The following is a 19,314-nucleotide window of genomic DNA, read 5'->3' on the forward strand; positions in this document are numbered from 1 at the left end:
AAGAGCATTTTTTGCTGTCTAATATAACTATAGCTCAACTTCTCTTGTGTGAAATCAAAATAGTAGTCCCAGTTCTTTGTAAAATTATTGTGAAGATAAATTAATTAATCTATGCCAAATTAAGATAAATTAATTTATATGGTGAGGAATGCCATGGAAAATGCTCATGAGGAATGTAATAATTCTATATTCAAGAAGGGCTTGAGGTAAAGCTGTGTGAAGAATTGATTTTTCACTTCATTAGCTGACCCGAAAAATTGTGGAAAAAATCAATTTTGGACCAACTGAAATGATTTTCTCTCATTTTTCTCACGGGAACATAAAGATAGGAAATAATATAAAAGTTTTATATCAAACAAAATATAATTTGTCTGTAAGGAATAAAATTAATTGTAATCTTAATTTTTCATATCTTTTTACCAAATGGCTGGTAGGTATTTGAGGGAAATCATCCCTTCCAGACTAATTATTGACAGTTTATTTTGAAAATAGACCAGAAAGTGTTAGATTGGTTTGTTTGTTTGTTTAAGCCCCTATCCCTCTTTCATTGGTGAAATGCAGCTGTGGGTGAAAAAACTATGGATAAAATGGGGTCTGGTTAATAGCTGTGATGAACCAGGTATGGTGGGCATGCAGATGGCTGTATCAGCTTAAGCACAAAAATCACCTTTTTGTAGATACAACATGACCATATTTCAGCATCTTCTGCTTTATTCTTCATAATTTTGAATATTGCTCCTTCACCTTTTCAGTCTATTTCAACACTGAAATGTTGTTTAAGTAGTTGCCTGTTCTCCTTCTCAACCACGTCTGCTCAGTGCAGCCAGCACTTTAGTGTAAACAGTTCAGTGTGCATTAGATAGGTGCCAAGCCTGTGAATAGTTCCCAATGCCATGACAGTAAAGTGGTTTTATACATCATAAAATAGCACCTACTTAGTTGAAGGCACAAAGCAATTGCACTGTGCAACCATAGTTAGTACAATACTGCTACTGAACAGTTTTGTACACTAACCTGTGAGGTTGTTGGTCAACCAACTCTATCAGGGAGAATTTGGTGTGCTAGCCATTTCCAATAATGTATCTGTGTGTCCTCTATATCCCACCCAGTTAGCAGTCTGGACAAGCAGAAGAACTTGGCGCATCTTCAGTCTGGAAGAGTATCAGCCTGAGGCTGATATTCCACTGGTAAAAGACTGTAGTTTCAATTAAATACTGTAAATGTGATGAAAAGTATTCTTTAAACAACAAGTGGGTAAACCTAAACACTAGATAGTTGCTATTAAATAAGCTCTATTTTAAAATGTTGCCAATGACTATGTAAGATATACTACCAGAATACATATTAGGGGAATGTAATGAAGCAGCCTATGTAATGGGGTTCCAGAGCTCAGAAAAAAAATATCTGTCGTACTGTGTTTTTTTCTGTGGATGGTTATTAAAACTTTTTGGAGTCTTGCTAGCTCCTTTTCAAATTATGTACCAGCATCACAAACTTTGTTCCTCCGCTTTTTGGTACAAGAAAATTTTTGTTCTAATAATTGGAAAAATAGTGGCCTCAGTATGAAGTTCTCCATTGAGAGAGGGAACATATTTTAAGGTCTTCTTTAATAATCTTATTGCACTGGTACTAGTGTTTACCCATATCACACATAAAATATATAACTATAAGATTGTCATACAGTTGCATGTATGTGTGTTCACTTTTCGTCAGTAGTCTCACCATTTGTAGCAATATTTTGCAGGAGAAAAATTAGTAGCTGTTTGGATTTTATCCTTTAGTATTATTTGCAAAGAGGATCGAAGATTTAAATAATTCTTCTATATATGCATTTTTTCTTGAGAAGTCCTCTGGGTAGTATTCTCTGCCTCATTGATCAATCAGAACTGCGGCATTTATAAATGTTGATTGGATTTAACTCATCAACTAAAGATGGACAGCTGTGAAAAAATGCTCTTGAGCACCTCCACCTTGGGATTCTTGGTACACAAGAGTCCTTGAAACAAGAAACCACATTTACTTTGGTTGGCAGAACCTGTACAGAATCTGTATAATCTTTCAGTCTACCAAATCACCACACCTGTATCTTCATAATCAGGACTACACAACCTCCTTCCTGCCCAGTGTCAGAGACAGACTCCTAGTTTGCACCAGTGTGTTGTGTAATCTGTGTGGTCTTCACAGATTGAAGACCCACAGTTTAACTGTAGAGTCCTAACTGTTATTTCCATTGCAAGTGCTTGTCCACAGACAGCTCACTTGAGGAGAAATTCATTTCACAATTCTAAATATTTACATTTCAAACCAAATGCAGGCTGCATGTTAGAGTCTGAACCTGATTCATGCTATTCACTACAGTTCTAAGATATGCAAGAGAACAGATGATTCTCTGTGTAATGACATGGAAGAATTAATGGGAAAATATTTTTCCACTGGTCTGGAATCCAAAGAATTTGAAGGATTATACTTACCTATATCAAGATCAAGATTACTTTATCGTCCTTCACGCCTGTTGAACTGAAGAGGCAAAGAACTACCTGGACTGAGCTCTGACTTCCTTTAGGATGATAACATCACAAAAGTTGTCAGTTACCTGCATTGACAATCACTAAGATGGAGTTCAGAGATTTTACTATATCCATGTCTTTTTTTTTTTTTTTTTCCCCAGAAAAATGAACTGGAGAAATCTTGGGATGAAGAGCTGCTGAGCGAGATTTTAGAGCAGAATGTTTATATGAATAATAAAATATTACTAGGATAAGTGGGATTAATCAAAGAGTTCAAAATGAGCTTACATTTTAAACACAGAAGGTACTGATATGAACTATTGATTTCTTAGATAGAACAGAATATTACAAGAAAAGAAGGTGTCAGGTTTGAGGCCAGTCCTTAAAATAACTCCAAAAGAGAATTCAAGGATCTTTTGATCAGTCTCCAGAAAGAAAAATATGGATTTCCAATTTCCATAGAGGCAAATTGGTGAGCAGAAAAATGTCCATAAACCACACATTAGAAGATGCTGGGTGGGGGAATGAGGACAAATATCTCTGTTGCCTGGTTTATAATTTCAGAGACAGGATACAGGTAAAGGTAAGTAAAAATGAATAAGTAAATGTCTGTATCTCTGTTGGGAGGTCATTCCTCTGTACATCTGGTATCAGAATTGATTATTCCCTATAAAGCTTTAAAATAAGTAAATTAAAAGGTAAATACATTTCTTGACTAACTTGTGATTTGTTCTGGGTATTCTCTCCAAATCAATCAATCCAATCAATTCTCTACAAATCCTAATGTAGATGAACAATCATCGATTGGATGTTTAATGAAGAAGAGGTGTGAACATATAAATGGGTGTGCAGGTTTTGTCCTGGAAATTGTGTTGATAAGTCAGGGGTGTTTTAGTTGCTGTTGAGCAGTGCTAACTCAGAGTAAAGACCTTTTCTTCTTTTCACCCAGCCCACCGGGGAGGAGGCTGGAGGTGCGCAAGAAGGTGGGAGGGGACACAGCAGGGACAGCTGATCCCTGGTAACCCAAGGGACATTCCATACCATATGGCATCATGTGCAGCATATACATCTGGAGGAAGAAGGCAGGGGGAACATTCAGGATGATGATATTTGTCTTGAGCTATAGTGTGCTGGAGCCCTGCTCTCTGTGAGATGGCCGAACACCTGCCTGCCCATGGGAAATGGTGAATGAATGCCTTGTATAGCTCTGCTTGTGTACATGGCTTTTGCTTTCCCTATTATATTGTCTTTATCTCAATGCACAAATTTTCTAATTTTTACCCTTCCAGTTCTCCTCCCCATGCCACCAGGAAGAAATGAGAGTGTGACTATGGGAAGGTTTGGTTGCCAGCTGGAATTAAACCAAAACAATGGACTAAGAGAAATTGTTCTCTGTTGATAGTGCAAAACTTGTGAAAGATCCTGAGAAACCTCACACAGATCGTGTGACTACAAAGGAGAAAATAAATGTCCTAAAATTTGGAATTGTGAATCTATCCAGCTCATGCAGAGAAGGAATTGTGATTACAAGGGAGATCAAAAAGAATTTGAAACAGAAAAATATTTTAATGCTGAAACTGTTACAAGGCATCCCAAACTTTGCAGACCAATGCAATTATTTAATTTCAAAGACTGAAAATAAATTTTCAGTGTTTCAGGTTTACCACTAGCTCTATTCTCAAGCCACTAAATTCATAAACCAGACATACTGTTTTCAAAACTAGCTAGTTGGAACTTTATGGCTTGCTGAATAGATTCAGAAAACCATCCTGTATAAAGTTCCTTTATCCCTAAAGTAATTTTAATGCAATACTTTTCTACAAAGTCAATCCAGTATGTGAGTTCCTACATAGAGCACTAATTGTCTCTGAGCTAGCGTTTACACAAAGAATTATAATAAAAAAATTAGGTGGTAGTTTAGTGAAGGTTATAATGGGATAAGCTGAAAGAACCTCAGAATTGCCTTTAATTGGTTTGAGGAATAACCATCTAAGCAGACTCACTTCTCTTTATTTGTCTCACTGACTAAGAGTCGGAAAAATTGACTTGCACTGGCAGGCTGACTTTGACTGCCAATATAAATGGTTTTGGCCTTGGTTTAGACTACCTTAGACTTTCCCTTGGTAACACTTTCAGATGACAAATACGAATGAGAGGAATCTGAGGAACAGATTTAACACTTACCCTGGCACATTTCTTATGAAACTGTTTGGAAACAAATTCTATTTCTGATCTCTTTGAGTAAACATTCTATTGATTCCTACATTTTTTTAAAGCATGCAATCATTATCATAGAATCAATGTTTTGGTTTGGAAGGGACATTAAAGATCATCTAGTTCTCACTCTCCTGCCATGGGCAGGGACATCTTACTCATACATAGTGCATATTATCCTTAATAGCTATCAATTTATCTTCTTTTCTATTAGAATTTTTAAGAATTTGGTTCTCGTGGCCTTCATATATTTAACATTGAGCTTTAATTAATATCATACCTTATGAAACCACAATTCTAGTCATTTCCATAGAAGAAACAATAACACATAAATTACTTCTTGAAGAATGGTAGCATTTTATTTGTATATTTTAAAGAGAAACAGCTGTAGATATTTTGACTTAGTATTGTAACAAAATATAATTTTTTCACATTATTTTTTTCCAACTTCACAGGAAAATCATAGGAGAAGCTGACAAGTCATAAGTACTTACATGATCTTGTCTCCTTCCTTATGACAAAGATCTAGAACTTTTTAGGAAAAAGAACAGAATGTCATTCATCAAGAGCTACTAAACTTTTTGTTTGGGCCTCACAGACTGTTTCCTTTGACAAGCCACTTTCAGCATGAAAAGGTCTCATCAAATAAATAAGCAAAGACAACTGTAGCTTTCTTATGCCTTTGAAGTCTGAACATACTTAAAGGAAGTTTAAGCTTTTATTCTGAAAAAGGCATCTGTCATGAAGTGTGAGGGCTGAAGGGTATCTTGAAACAGGAAAGGAACTGTTCCAGGTTTGCAGAGGAGAGATTTCTTTCAGGGACAAGGTTATGGGATAATTGCTTTTGCTCTAAATCCATCATCTCTCTAGTAGTATGCCTTAATTTCATCCTGTAACACTTGAAGAGGCTGGGGGTCTCGTCTACTTTCAACATTTAGAGTACCATTGAAAATTTATTTTGAAAACTACATGCACTGCTATACTGATATTTAAGCAATTATTCTCACAAGTCTGTTTGCATATGTTTTGTATAATCATAAATACACTTTGTTATTCTTCTACTGGTATCCAGACATCTTTTCTCTTGCATTATGCTTTTTATATTTCCTTCTTTGTGATTCCAACCTCTGTTACAATTTATAACATAAAGCTGTTTTTCTTCCTCCTTCTGGGACCTGTTAAAGTTTGTTTATCCCTTTGTCCTTCTCCTTGGCATTATACTGGTATGTGTACACACTTACCTCATAATGTAGTTGTCCACTTGTGCAGTCCTCCCAACACAACCAAATCAAATCTAAGTCCCCCCTTTTAACCCTACTGTCTCACTCTGAGTCTATGGCATTGTCGACAAACTCTGCCTACAGTGAGCTTCACAGAAAGAAAAGCAAGTCCACACTTTTTATAGGAATAAACTTAGTCTGGATTATACACTCGCTAAAAAAGAAGCCCTTGTCTCTAGAAACTAAATTACTCCAAAATCACAGTAGTAATTTTTCCCCCACCCATGCCCTTGCACAATTAACAACCATATCCAACATGAAAGGGTGGGTGGGGTTAGAAGGCATTCTTGCAAAATTCCCATGAAAAATAATTCATACAAAACTACCCAGTCTGGAAGCAACAGATGAAAAGTATTCACTTTGTATAGGTCCTTCAGGGCTTTTTTCCTCAAGTTTGGGGGGGGGGGGGGGGGGGGGTTGTTTGTTTGTTTGTTTTTTGTTCTTTTGTTGGGTGGTTTGTTCTTTTTCCCTTCTTAAATTGCCCTTTGTGGTCATGGCTTGGGGCTTGTGTTAAAAAACGGAGAACTTAGCTTTTGCAGCTTCATTTTTACATTACAGTAGCAGATACTGTTATAAACACAGTTGCCCTCTGAGGGGTTACTGAGCCCAGCAGAAAAAGTGCAGCTAGTACAGAAACACAGTAAATTCCAAATGCATTACTTCTTCCCTTCCCCTTTCCAAATACAAAACATTCAACTACATCGGATTCTTTGATTTTTGATAACAGGGCTCAGTTTCTAAATGTAATATGCCCCAGGTTACTTCGTAAGTTTTCTTGGCCTGTGATCAGGAGCACACCTGACAGATGCAGACTACCTCTCCTGTCACCTTCATGTAATCCTTCATGTTTTGTATCAAAGAATTCCTCCAGCAGTTGAAAGCAAATTTATCCTCAAAGGTATTTATGACAAATACAATAATTCCTTTTAATGCAGGGACTGTTTAATCCACCAACCTATTAAGTACAGTATACCTCCAGCAAACAACCATTACTTCTCATTAACATATTGCACTTTAAAATACAATTAATCCTTTAATAGGAATCTAAAATACATAGTTTCCTCTATGCAGCACCTCTCCCGATAATGATCTGCACAAAGTGGTATCCAAAAGTTAATTAAAGGCAAAGTGTTCTTATATACTAGGCTTCCTGTTCAGACACACAATGGCTTGATGTTATTGGTGCTTTCACTGATTAAAAGGATTTGCAATACATAGTTTTGGAAAAGAAGCTCTATAATTGCTGCTAATTGCCTTCATTTTTAGATGGTTGGATATATTTCACATGGATCTTGTTTAACTGTGCTAGATATTTTCTAAGCATATATATTAAACTTTTCCTTTTATTAATTCAAAAAACTAACACAAGTTTCTTTTTTCCTTACCTATTACTCCACAAGCTATTTTGGAGTGCCTTTTCATAGCCAATGATAATTACACTTAAATAGAGAATAAAAATAACTTTTCTATTAAATTTACAGGCCTATGGCTCAGAAAATATGGTTTCTATTCTCCCTTGCACAATAGATTTTCTGTGACATTGAGCAAGGCAGGCATGATCACAGCTACTTTTCTGCATCTTTTACTGTAGTGTTTACTTTTTAAATGTGTCTTTTTCTGTCTAACTAAAGCTAATCAAGAATAGTGAAAAAATGCTCTTAGAAACGTATGCTGCAAAAAATTGAATATTGAAAAAATCATATTAATCAAATGGTTATAATTATTATAAATTCTATATAAGATATTTTATTTTGTTGAAGTAACCTCAGTCAATATCTTCTGCTTCTCAAAGCAGAGAACATAATTTTGTTCATTTACAGTTAAGCTGCCTTCTGCTGTTTTGGCCTCCCATTTTCACAGGACTAGAGCAAACATAATTTGATACTGAAGCAACTCCTTGTGGTGTATCCTGGAAGATAAATCCACTGAAAGTCCTACTTTTTAATCATAAATCTCTTTTGTTTGAAACAGAAACCCAACCCAAGGTTTTCCTCATTGAGTGCAGTATATACTACTCAGCAAGAAAGTGCATGTTGGCGATTAAATTCTGATCTACTGAAGCTATTTTACCATGAACTTAATGAACACATGACATCAGGACTTGGTGGGTTTGTGTAGGTTTCCCTGTGGGAGGAAAGTCACCAGCAAGATGAGACTCAAAGGCCTCAGCTGCACAGGGGAGCTACACTAATAAGTGATGTCCTGCATTTTGTACTTGGATTTCCAGCTCTCATAGCCTGAAGCAGTTTTGCCAATGATGACAGACCCTAGACCGCCTTTACCAAGCACACACAATAGGAATGGATCTGTGATATGTAACAATTGGTCCCAAAAACCTAAGTTAGATAGGTGACTTGGGGAGACAAGACATCTATCTAACGTAGATAGATAGGGTCTACTCTGTCGCCTGTACTGGAAGTCTCATGGCAGCTGAAGGATTTTAATTTGAATTTGAATTAATTTAATTTTAATTTGAAACATGTAGTCTATGTGCTCTGAGCCTGCTCTGTGTGGCAGAGAGACTTGACTCAAGCACATTTTTGACTGTAGGTAGAAAAAGAGAAAAAATGCCTCATGTCAATGTACACTTTTTCATTGTAATTATTTTCCTAACAAAATTCTAGAATGCATTCAGAGTACCTACACTTTTCTGTCTGTAATATAACAACAAGAAAAAAAAGCATGTGCAACTTTCTCAATTATAGTTATTCATAATAATCTTGAGAATTCAAGGTAGATGTCAGCAAAGAAATGTTATTTCTTCTGATTAATAACATCATAGTTCTCTTCTGGCTTTATTTTTGTTCATTTTGATCTTGAGATACCAATAATATGCAAATGAATTATGTTCTTTAGGAATCTATCTTCTATTATGAGAACAGTCCTTTAGCAGCAAACATCCTAAACTCTGAAAGTTTTTTATGCCAGGTGCCAGGTCTATATGAAAAGTGCTTGATTTGGCTTCTATGTTTTAAAAAGGTGCCCTGAAAACCTTCAATATTTGGCAAGACCTTCAACCATTTAGCAGATTTCAAAATGTGTTTCTCAAAACATGTTTTCACCTGTTTTAATTTTTTTACAAGTGTACTATAACTTCTCAGAGAAACAATGTGTACAGTAAATTTAATGCAATTTCTGAACTTATCAGGAAGCAAACCATAGAATTTCAAAACACAAGTAAACATACCTAAGTACAAATTTTAATACATGATTACATGATTAGTAGCCGATGTCCACAAGTTTCACAGAATATGAAAGGATATATATCCAAAAGAGTGAGTTCAAGATTCTAGTTGAAATGAATCTTATTTAACTAAGAATTGGCACAACCATGCTTTGTAGTCCTGTATGCTTTTTTATCATCAACATTAAAAAGTCCTCATGTTTAACAAATTTGTTTCCACCTATGCAATGTAATAATACTACTTCACTTTTGATTTTATAGAAGGAACACACAGATACTAATTCATATCTGATTTAAATGAACATGTTCATGCTAGCTGAGGTATTCAGTTAGATTTCAGTCTCTCCAGCTGAGTTACCTGAGTAAGAATACTTTTTGTAATGATGTGGATGTGGGAGGTTTTCCCTTTAGCAATTTTACATACAAATTAGATGCATGTGTGCCTGAAACAAAAATATATATATCAAGAAATAATCTCATAAATGAATTTGGAACTAAAAATCTTGGGCAATTACTGTTGTTTAGGAATCTGTACTATCCAGTTGAAATTACTGACCAGAAAAATATCTATATTTTTCATTAGGCTGCAGTGGAACAAAAATATTTATGTAAGAAATGTGCTACAAAAATATTTATGTAAGAAATGTGCTACTTAATCACCTCTTCATATTTATGACCTGTTAATTTCCAGTATTTGCAAATGTTGTCATTAAACCACTAATATTGTAGTCTGTGCTTGAACAAATCTTGTGTAGTTTCTGCCATTTTTATATTTTTGTATTGAATTTTCAATTTTAAAATTTTCTCAGCTAAGTCCTCATAATTTGAACAATTAATGACTTTTACCTTCAGCATTAAATTAAAAGTAAGGAATAAGATCAGACTCAGGGATTGTCATGCCTTAACTATGTGAGCATATTTTTATAGATTTCTCAATTTGATGTTTCTTTTTAATCAAAGGAGTTGCATACTCATCCCCCTATGACACTGTCAAGTGAGACTAATATTATCATCTTTATAATTAATAGTGCAGGATATATAGGCTTTTTTCTTTATCATTTTTTTTTTTTTTAATTCTCAAAAAAGGAAATATATACAATGTAAAGAGAAAGGGTATAATTTCTTTATTTTTTGGTTGTGAAGAAATACAGTTAAAATCCATTTGTAAATTTAAAAGACCTGATTTGTAATCATGTTTGGTCTCAGGTTCTCTTAAAAACTATCCTAAAAGGAGTCACAGAGGTATCTAAACTTGTCATTTACAAGCAGATACTCAATTAAAATTATTTTAAATAGGCCTGTGCAGCTCCTACTCTTTTTTAAGTTCTTGCATAGGGCTTGAAAACTGTGTCAGATGAATCTTGTGGAGAGGAAGAAGAGATGTCATTTATACATTTATCAGTCAAATCCAAGCAATTTCCTCCCATAAATCGAAATAATAATTGTTTAAAATTATGTAGAACAAGATAGAAAGACTGATCTGTAGGACTCAGTAGTTCTACAGTAATATTGCAATGCAGTAAGGCTTACAAATGCACAGACTTCCCTTTTAGAGGGGATTTGTCATGTTATGTGTCAGTTGTGAAAGTTCAGGGCTTAATTCATGAGCAGATGCTGGTATTAAGAGAAAGTCACAAACCTAAGAGAAAAGTATTGCCAAATCTTCACTTTAGGAAGAATATTTTTACTGTCGTATCATCCTACACATTTTCTATCACTCTGATCTTTCCCCTTGCTTCCCTTTGGATTTCCTCCTCTTCATCCATAAATTTAAGGTTTATGCATATTTATCAAGAAAAGCTCTTATTTTTGCATCTCACTAAAGCTATTTTATTTTTGTTGTTGCAGAATGAAACTGGTGGCTCATTTTCAGCTTTTCAATGTTAGATTCTTAGTCCTTAACTACAGCTTTGGCAGTCAATCCTTCTCTGTATTACTTTAATTAATTTTGTTTGTTGATGCAGACCCCTATCTGCACTCAGTAGCATTAAAACTAATGACCAACCTGAAAGTTTCTGGGGACATGATTAAGTGGGAGTAGAATGGTCTTTGAAGTTATGATTTTTACCCAAAGGAAAAGGGATGAATGGAGGATTATTTTTCTTGCCAAACCTGAGAATTAAAACACTACTTAATCTGGTCTATAAAAATGAATATAGTTGTTCCATGTTGTGGAAGAGATAGGCTGAAGATGAGTGGCTGATTGAAAATCCAGATTATGCCTGTGGGTTATGTGGAATTTAGGAGATATGCATCTGTAAAACCACTTTCCACCTTCCTCTGGATCTTGATATAGACACACACAGATGCTTTGGTCATGTCTTCAACAAACAACTGAAGAACAGAGAGCTTGCTCTGAGGTATTTTAGGTCACATCCATTTCACCGGTAATTTAGACCAAATCCCAGTTTTTAAAGTGAAAATTTCTAGGTATGAGTTTTGAGATTCCTTCTCTTTTTTTTTTTTTTTACAAAGCTAATGCATAGATCTTTGAGTAATGCTAATACATTGCAAGTTCAGCAGCACAAAACAGGATCTGCAACTAATGGATAAACTAGAGGCAAGCAGGAGAGAATTGGGAAAAGATGAAATGGGAAGGAAGAATGGACACTTTGCAGAAGGGCTACTTTTATATCTCTTAGAAGCTGGTGAGAACTAGGAGGTGGAAAATGAGTGCTCTGAAAGGAGAGAAGAGCCAAAGACTCTAGGAGCAAGGGAATACCCTGTGACAATTTAGAGGTAACCATTTTTGGTAACGATATGGCACATGAGACAGAAGAAGAAGTGAGAAAATCTCTGGGTCAAAGAACTTGTTCCAAAGCACTTTGTGTCAGAGAAGGAAATGAACAATGCATGTTCAGGCAAGTCAAACTAGTCTCATTGAACAGATGCTGAATTTGGGAATAGCAGTAGTGCTTAGACATAGGCAGTTTTCCTGTTTAAGCAGAAATAGGTCTGGCAGAGACAATACTGTTGTTCACATGAATATTCCCCTTTATGGATTTGTTGAGTTTATTGTTCTAAGTACAGAGTTTTGCATTTGCCATTAGTGGTTTACATGTGTTTTTTTTTCTCCAACTTGACAAGACCATTTCAAATTCTAATCCTGTCCTCCAGTGTTTTCACATCTGTCACAGTTTGGTGTCAACTGTAGATTTAATAGGCTTACTCTCTGTGCTATCATCCACCATTGTAATGAAAATATTGAATAATATCAAATTAAAGACAGGCTCCTGAAGAGCCCAATTTGATAAATCTCTCCAGTTTGACAGTGAGCCACTGATAATTATTCTCTGTGTGGTTTTCCAACCAGTTAGGCTCACCAAACAGCAGTATCATCTAGTTTATATTTCTGTGGCTTAATTGTGAAAATGTCACGTGCAACAATGCAAAAAAGCCTTACTAAAGTCAGCATGTGCCATATACTTTCCCTTATCCACAATTCCTGATAACTTTCATAAAAATAAATTAGATTGATTTGACATGTTTTGTTTTTAATGAATCTGTGTGGACTACTTTTCACCTTTTCCTTGTTTTAAAGGCACTTAGAAGTGTTTTGTATTTTTTCTTGCTGTTTTCCAGAAATCAGACTTTTACCTTTGTTTATTTATTTTGACAAGGTTGCTGACAATGTTTGTCTTAATACACCTGCGGATAAGGCTCACATTTTGTGGTGCTACCCAAAATAGAAGGCCTTCATCCAGAAGAGACTTCTCATGCATATGTGTCTGTACTTGTAAATCAATCTCTGCTGGTTTGGGCTGGGATACAGTTCATTTCCTTTGTAGTGGCTAGTAGAGGACTAAGTTTTGGAGTTGTGTTGAAAACAGCATTGAGAACACAGAGAGGTCTCTATTGCTGAGCAGCATTTACAGAGAGCCGAGACCTTTTCTGCTTCTCACCTCACCCCACAAGTGAGGAGTTTGGGGGAGCACAAGGAGTTGGGAAGGACACAGCTGGGACAGCTGACCCTAGGTGGTGAAAGGGTTATCCCAGACTCTAGGCTGTCATGCTCAGCATATACATGGGGGGAGAGAAGGAAGGCAGGGGAGCATATTTAGAGGGATGGCATTTGTCCTCCTGAGTCACCATGACACCATGACACATGACAGAGCCCTGGTCTCCTGGAGATGGCTGAAATCTGCCTGCCTGTGAGATGTAGTGAATGAATGCCTTGTTTTGCTTTGGTTGTGTGCATGGCTTTGCTTTATCTATTAAACTGCCTTTACCTGAGCCCACAAATTCTCTCAATTTTACCCTCATGATTCTCTCTTCTATCCTACTGGGAGAAATGAGCAAGAAGCTGTGTGGGTGTTAGTTGCCACAGAGGGTTAAACCACACCACCGTCCAATGCCCTCTTTAAATTTCCATATTTACCACCATCTAATTTCTTCTCTATCAAGATTTTCTGATAGTTCAAGGTTGTCAGAATGAAAGCATATTTCTCTATCCACCTTGCGAAAGTTCCTGGGTGCTTTTGATAGTTTTCACACCCTTTATTTTCACAGATGGAACCATTAACAGAACAAAAAGAAAGCTATGTCCTTCCTTGCTTTTCCAGGTTGTTTTCTTCCTCTGTCTCTCTTCCTCCAGAATCAGATGCTTTAGACAGATTGGTGCATTTCAGTTCAGAGAGCTTTAAGTTTGTTTTATGTGGGAACAAGTTGGTTTATAGGACAGGATCAATACTGGAACACTAGAGCAAAATGTGTAAATTGCACACTTCTTTCCTCTTAGCTGGTGTGACATTAGAATCCATTAGCTGTACTGAGTTTTCAACTGCTCTCTTAAGTGATCCCACTGAAGAGTAAAAGAGTAGTAACCTCTCTCCCCTGGAACCCTTGAAAGACATTAATTTACCAGTGCTTGGTGTTAGTTTTCTAGGGAAAATAGGTGGTGTACATGGCTATGAAACTTGTATGACTATGTTTTATCTCTGTCTTTAACATGCTGCTAAAAGGTCTTATTCTTGTCAAGGGCAACTGCAGTTTTGAAAAGAGACTATTGCAAGGAGGGGCACAGTCTACATGACATCATAAAAAATCTTTCTTGATGTATTTCAGATAGTAAAAGTTGGAATTCTGGAAAAATGGATTTGAAATTAACATTGATATTAAGAAATATTAGCATATATTTTATAGTGAATAGGAACAACCACAGCATGTGCTTAAAAGATTTAGTAGGTATTTTGATTAAAAAGATATTTTGACAGAAAAGGAGACAGAGGCAAGAAATTGCTTTTGTTATGGTGGAGGCTGCACAATTTAGAGTACATATATATGAACAATGATCAAGTTGAGCAAGAGAGGTAAATCATCTCCCAAAATCTTAACATCTATATCTAAGTCTCAGTGGTGTATTAACAGCAATATTTCAACTTGCTTTTGGGATAGTTGAGTTGATATATTTGGACAATCAGGCAGGTATATGGTGGTCCCATCATAGCTCAGTCATGATTAATCCTGTGACCACCTGCAAATAATCCTTTATACTGTGAGTAGGGGATGCCACTGGTAAACATGGTCACATAGCCAAGCAGAGATCCATCTTTGCCCTGTGAAGTGAATGGAAGGACATAATAGCATTCACTTCTTATACATAAAGCATAAGAGTTTACAAACTATAGACGTGTTTTTCCCAGGAAATCAGTGCATATGAAATTCATGGTCCAATTCAGAGACAGATAAATTTATGCTGCTTATCGATAGGCACACTGCCATTGTATACATCATAATAACATCATAATGGTATGAAAGTTTAATTTTATGTTGATAATTTTGCTATTAATTCTTAAAAACTTGTTTTGTTTTTAGATCTGCTAGGCTGGGTGCAATCCATTCATGTTTCTACATGTTGATACTCTAATTACAAGAAGTTGCACATTAAGAGACTTAAATTGTACAAAGACAATATATCATATTGTCATAATAGTGCAGTCTGAGCTGTTAGCTGAGATGCCAAAAGATATCTCCTCTCATGTTATTTCACATTCAGTTGTGAATACTTTGAGCAAGCAGCTACATGCTTTGTTCACTTCTAATTCCACATCTTCCCAAAAAGGAGAAAATTACCCACTGTGGTCACAGATTTATTCCATATTCCTATATTCAACCAATGAAAAAATAAGCATTAAAAAAAAAAATAACACCTCTCTCCCCCAAACAACAACAGCCATCTAAAAATTTGTTTAAAACCTTCAAGAAATAAAAAAATTCCAACACTATGGTCAATGGACAATAAGAATAATTTTCAACGCTACTATTACAGGTTTATTACATTTTCTTGTATTACAATATCCACTCACTTTTTCTTCCATTTTGAAAATTCTGATATAAATTCTGCTGCATTCTGGGTATATGAATGGCTGGAGATCATGGTGAGTTCTATGTAAACAGCAAATATTCATCACTAAACTCACATCAGATATAAAATTTCTCATGAAGGTATAAAACTGATATATTTTGGTTTATGACCATGTAGAAGTCTATCTGGAATCTGTAGCTGGTGTGAGCATTATCAGTAGTTTTCATGAATGAGAATGTTATTAAAATCCATCAATCTTAATCAGAGCTGGCGAACTTTGCTGCAGCTCCTGACGTTTCTCCTTCATCAGCTATACCTGTATTGGTTCCAAGAAAGGAGCCAAAAAGGGATATATCTAGATAGAGAAACTGGTGAGATTTTGGACACTTCAACACTACTTAACTGTTTCCATTTACTTCTAACCATAGACAGGAAGTAGCATTTCAATGTAAAGTAAGTTTGGCCAGCACTATGAATTGCTAGTGGGTTTAACTTATACACACTCATTCTTTGCACATTTCTAAAGGCAAATCTTGGTTGATATACCCATTGCTGTCCATAAAGTGCATTGGCAGAACACTTTTTAGTTTTAGAAAAATAATATGAACTGTCAGCAGCACAGGGATACATGGTGAGTATCAGAAGCAATAGGTCGAAAAGGAGAATCTCATGTATGCACAAACACAAAGAATGCCGATCCTCCCTAAGGAGAAACCATGGAATCCAGCAGAGCTCTGGCATTAAACAATTAAGAAGCTTCCTAAATTTTTTTTTTGAGGATGCATGCTCCACATTTACATGTAGATCTCAGAGAAAAAAAAATCTACAGTGCTCTTGACAACAGGAGTTCAATAATTTCTGTTGTGAAATTGAGCCACTGTCCCAAATGCTGGGTCCAGAGACTGACAAAGAGAACTCAGAGTGAGCAAAGATGTGAGCAGTGTTTAGGCATTGTGGATATTTATGAATATAACACAATTATATAGGACGTTTTATATATACTTGAAAGCAGAAAAAAACATGTAAAGTACCTGAAAGGGAGAATGTGTGTATGTGTTGGGGGGGGAAGGGGGTGGGGGGGGGGCGGCGGGGCGGGTTCAGCAAGTCAAATCAATTCTTTTTTGGGAAAGTAATTGAAGAGAAAACTTATATGGCAGATTTCTTTCACAATATAATACATTTTTTAAATTCAAAATTAAGTTTGTACCAGGATATACTGAGCTTTACTACAGTGACAGGTCCAATGAAACATCAAATTGTCTCAGCAGATTCCAAATGGTCCTTCAGATTAGAATGAGAAAGATTTCCTAGTTGCAATTGCAGTCTTCATACAATCTTGTGAACACATGCTCTTATTCCTCAAAGAATATTCTTGACTTTGTCATAAAACTCAATATACTTGTAGAAATTCTCTGTTCCAAATTTTATGCAGAGTATTTTGTGACCTTTTTGAGACTTTAGAAAAAGACAAAGGTGGGCCATATAGATCTATGACAACATGTTAGAAATATCTGAGGACTTTATATTTCATCTTAGGATTCTTCCAGGAATGCAGTGATAGTTTTTAATTGCAGAGATATCGATTGACATGATACATGTATGTCCTCACTGCCTTTTAATTTGAGTTGTAATGGTGGAAAATCTGTGCAGGTCTGAAACAGTAAATAAAATGTATCAATGTTCATGTGTGCTTGTACTGAGGGAGAAATGAAAACTTATTGTTAAGGTGATGCTTCAGAAGGCAATAAAGATTTTTGGTAACTTAAAATTTGAATGATTTGAAACCAGTTATTTGTTCCTCCATAAAGGAACAGGGAAAAACCCCTTTTGCTCCAATATTTTGAGCTCAGAAATATACTCATCCAGGAAGTGAATGAGCATCACAAAATAGTTAAGACCAGTCACTTCTGCTTGTTGTAATCAAGTTTCAGTAAAAGAAAACAGAAGATATCTACATTTTATTCAGCTCCTTATTTGCATCCTTAGAACTGCTTGATGTACTAATCTTTTATTTTGAAATATGTTGGAGAGGGTAGATGTTTTCGAGGCATGTATTGTAACTGTATTTTTTTTTAGCTCTGAATTAATATTTTTCAATGGGAAAAAAGCAACCAACTTTTTAAAGACTTTAAAGACTATTTATGTCTGCTAGTTTTTTTTTTTTTTTTTTGTAGCATATTTGGGGTTTTCAAAACATCCTTAGCAGTAGGTGTTTCTATACTTGTGGGCCAGCAGTTCCTCACCTTAGAGGAATCCTAAAGTTTTGGAGGTAACCAGTCAGGTGTAAAAAGAGAAGCATTATTATGTGAGAAACAATAGGAGGATTAATTGGAATTTTTTAAATGGAAACCATATTTAGATTATAAAATAAAAAAAATTGGTTATGGCTATTGGTATTATTACTGCTGTAAAATAACCAATAAGAAAATATAATGAATTTGTGTAGAAACTAGTAAGTATTCAGAACTTAGTCTCTGTTTTACTACATTTCATGTTATTTTTAGATTTCCCATACAATTATTTTGGAAATACATGTTTCAAAAAAATGCAATAATTAATAAATTAAAAGGTAAAATATTGTTTTTAGATTCTTGAGAAAGCTGTTCAGTTTTAGAAATAGAACATATGTATTAAAGATATGGTGATTTTTTTCTATTTTACTTTTAATTTATACTTTTTAACTACTTTTTTTTAAGGTGGGAATGGAAATGGAGGAAGTTAGTGTAAGGAGAAAATATTACTGATTGTAGACAATAAGTAAGCTTGAAAGGATCATAGAAATCAGCATCACAAAGTACAGCTAAGAAATACTTTGCACCCTCAGGCTTCATATTCTGTGGCTTGGAGAGCCTCACCTGGGACCAGAATTTCGTATCTCTGAATAATATCTCAGCTAAAGCAGCTTTTCTGACTTGCTGTGTTTGAAAACGGGAGCTCAGATGAGATGTTTGTTGTTAATCACTGTCTTTGCCCTTGGAATATTAAATAAAATGCAATGGAGGAAAGAGAATGAGGGGGAGAGAGAGAGGAATGAAGCAATAGAAAACATCTGTTCATTGCAGTCTAATAAAAAATAAAGAAAAAATTATTTAACAGATTTTTCACAAAAAATGCTAGGAACAGAAATGAGATTGATTTACTCTAGCAACTCAATCTTATTTTAGTTTCAAACAAAACAATAGAGGGAATCAAAAATATGAGTGTATTTCAGATGAGAACAAATGACCAAAAATTCCAAGTTCCAAATAGTTCAATGACTTATGTTTAAGCATTAAAGCTACAAAGTTAAAAACCAGAATGTCCATATATACAAAAGTCAGGTTCCTTCTCGAATCCCATATCCAATTATCTAGTTTTACAAGAAAGCATGTGGAGTAACTAACAATATTTTCCTGTGTAAAAATTAAAAATATTTTTATTTTCTTTTCAAAATGGATTGGATTTTTAATGTGCGCATATAAGTTATAATTTGATAGAAAAATTCCCAAAGCAGCATTTACAAAAAAGTATCTTTTTTACAAATTCTAAATTCAGAAATTAATAATGAAAGAAACTTCATCACAGTATTTTAATAGAATAGAAGAAAATAAATAGAAAACCCAAGAACACAAATAGACCACTAAATGTTAAAGTTTGCTAATTACTTTGGTACATTAAATAACCTAAGTTTGCCTGGGACGGTGAGATGAACCTGTTCTCCTACAGAACCTGAGTGAATAGCAACAAAGAGAGAATTGATGATTTATATATTTAACAAGGAATTAACTAAAAGTAACAAGAATATCCCAAAGATAATTTGTCACTTATAATTTTAGTCAGGTTTAT

The sequence above is a fragment of the Lonchura striata genome, chromosome 1 (assembly GCF_046129695.1).
Source record: "Lonchura striata isolate bLonStr1 chromosome 1, bLonStr1.mat, whole genome shotgun sequence".
NCBI lineage: Eukaryota > Metazoa > Chordata > Aves > Passeriformes > Estrildidae > Lonchura > Lonchura striata.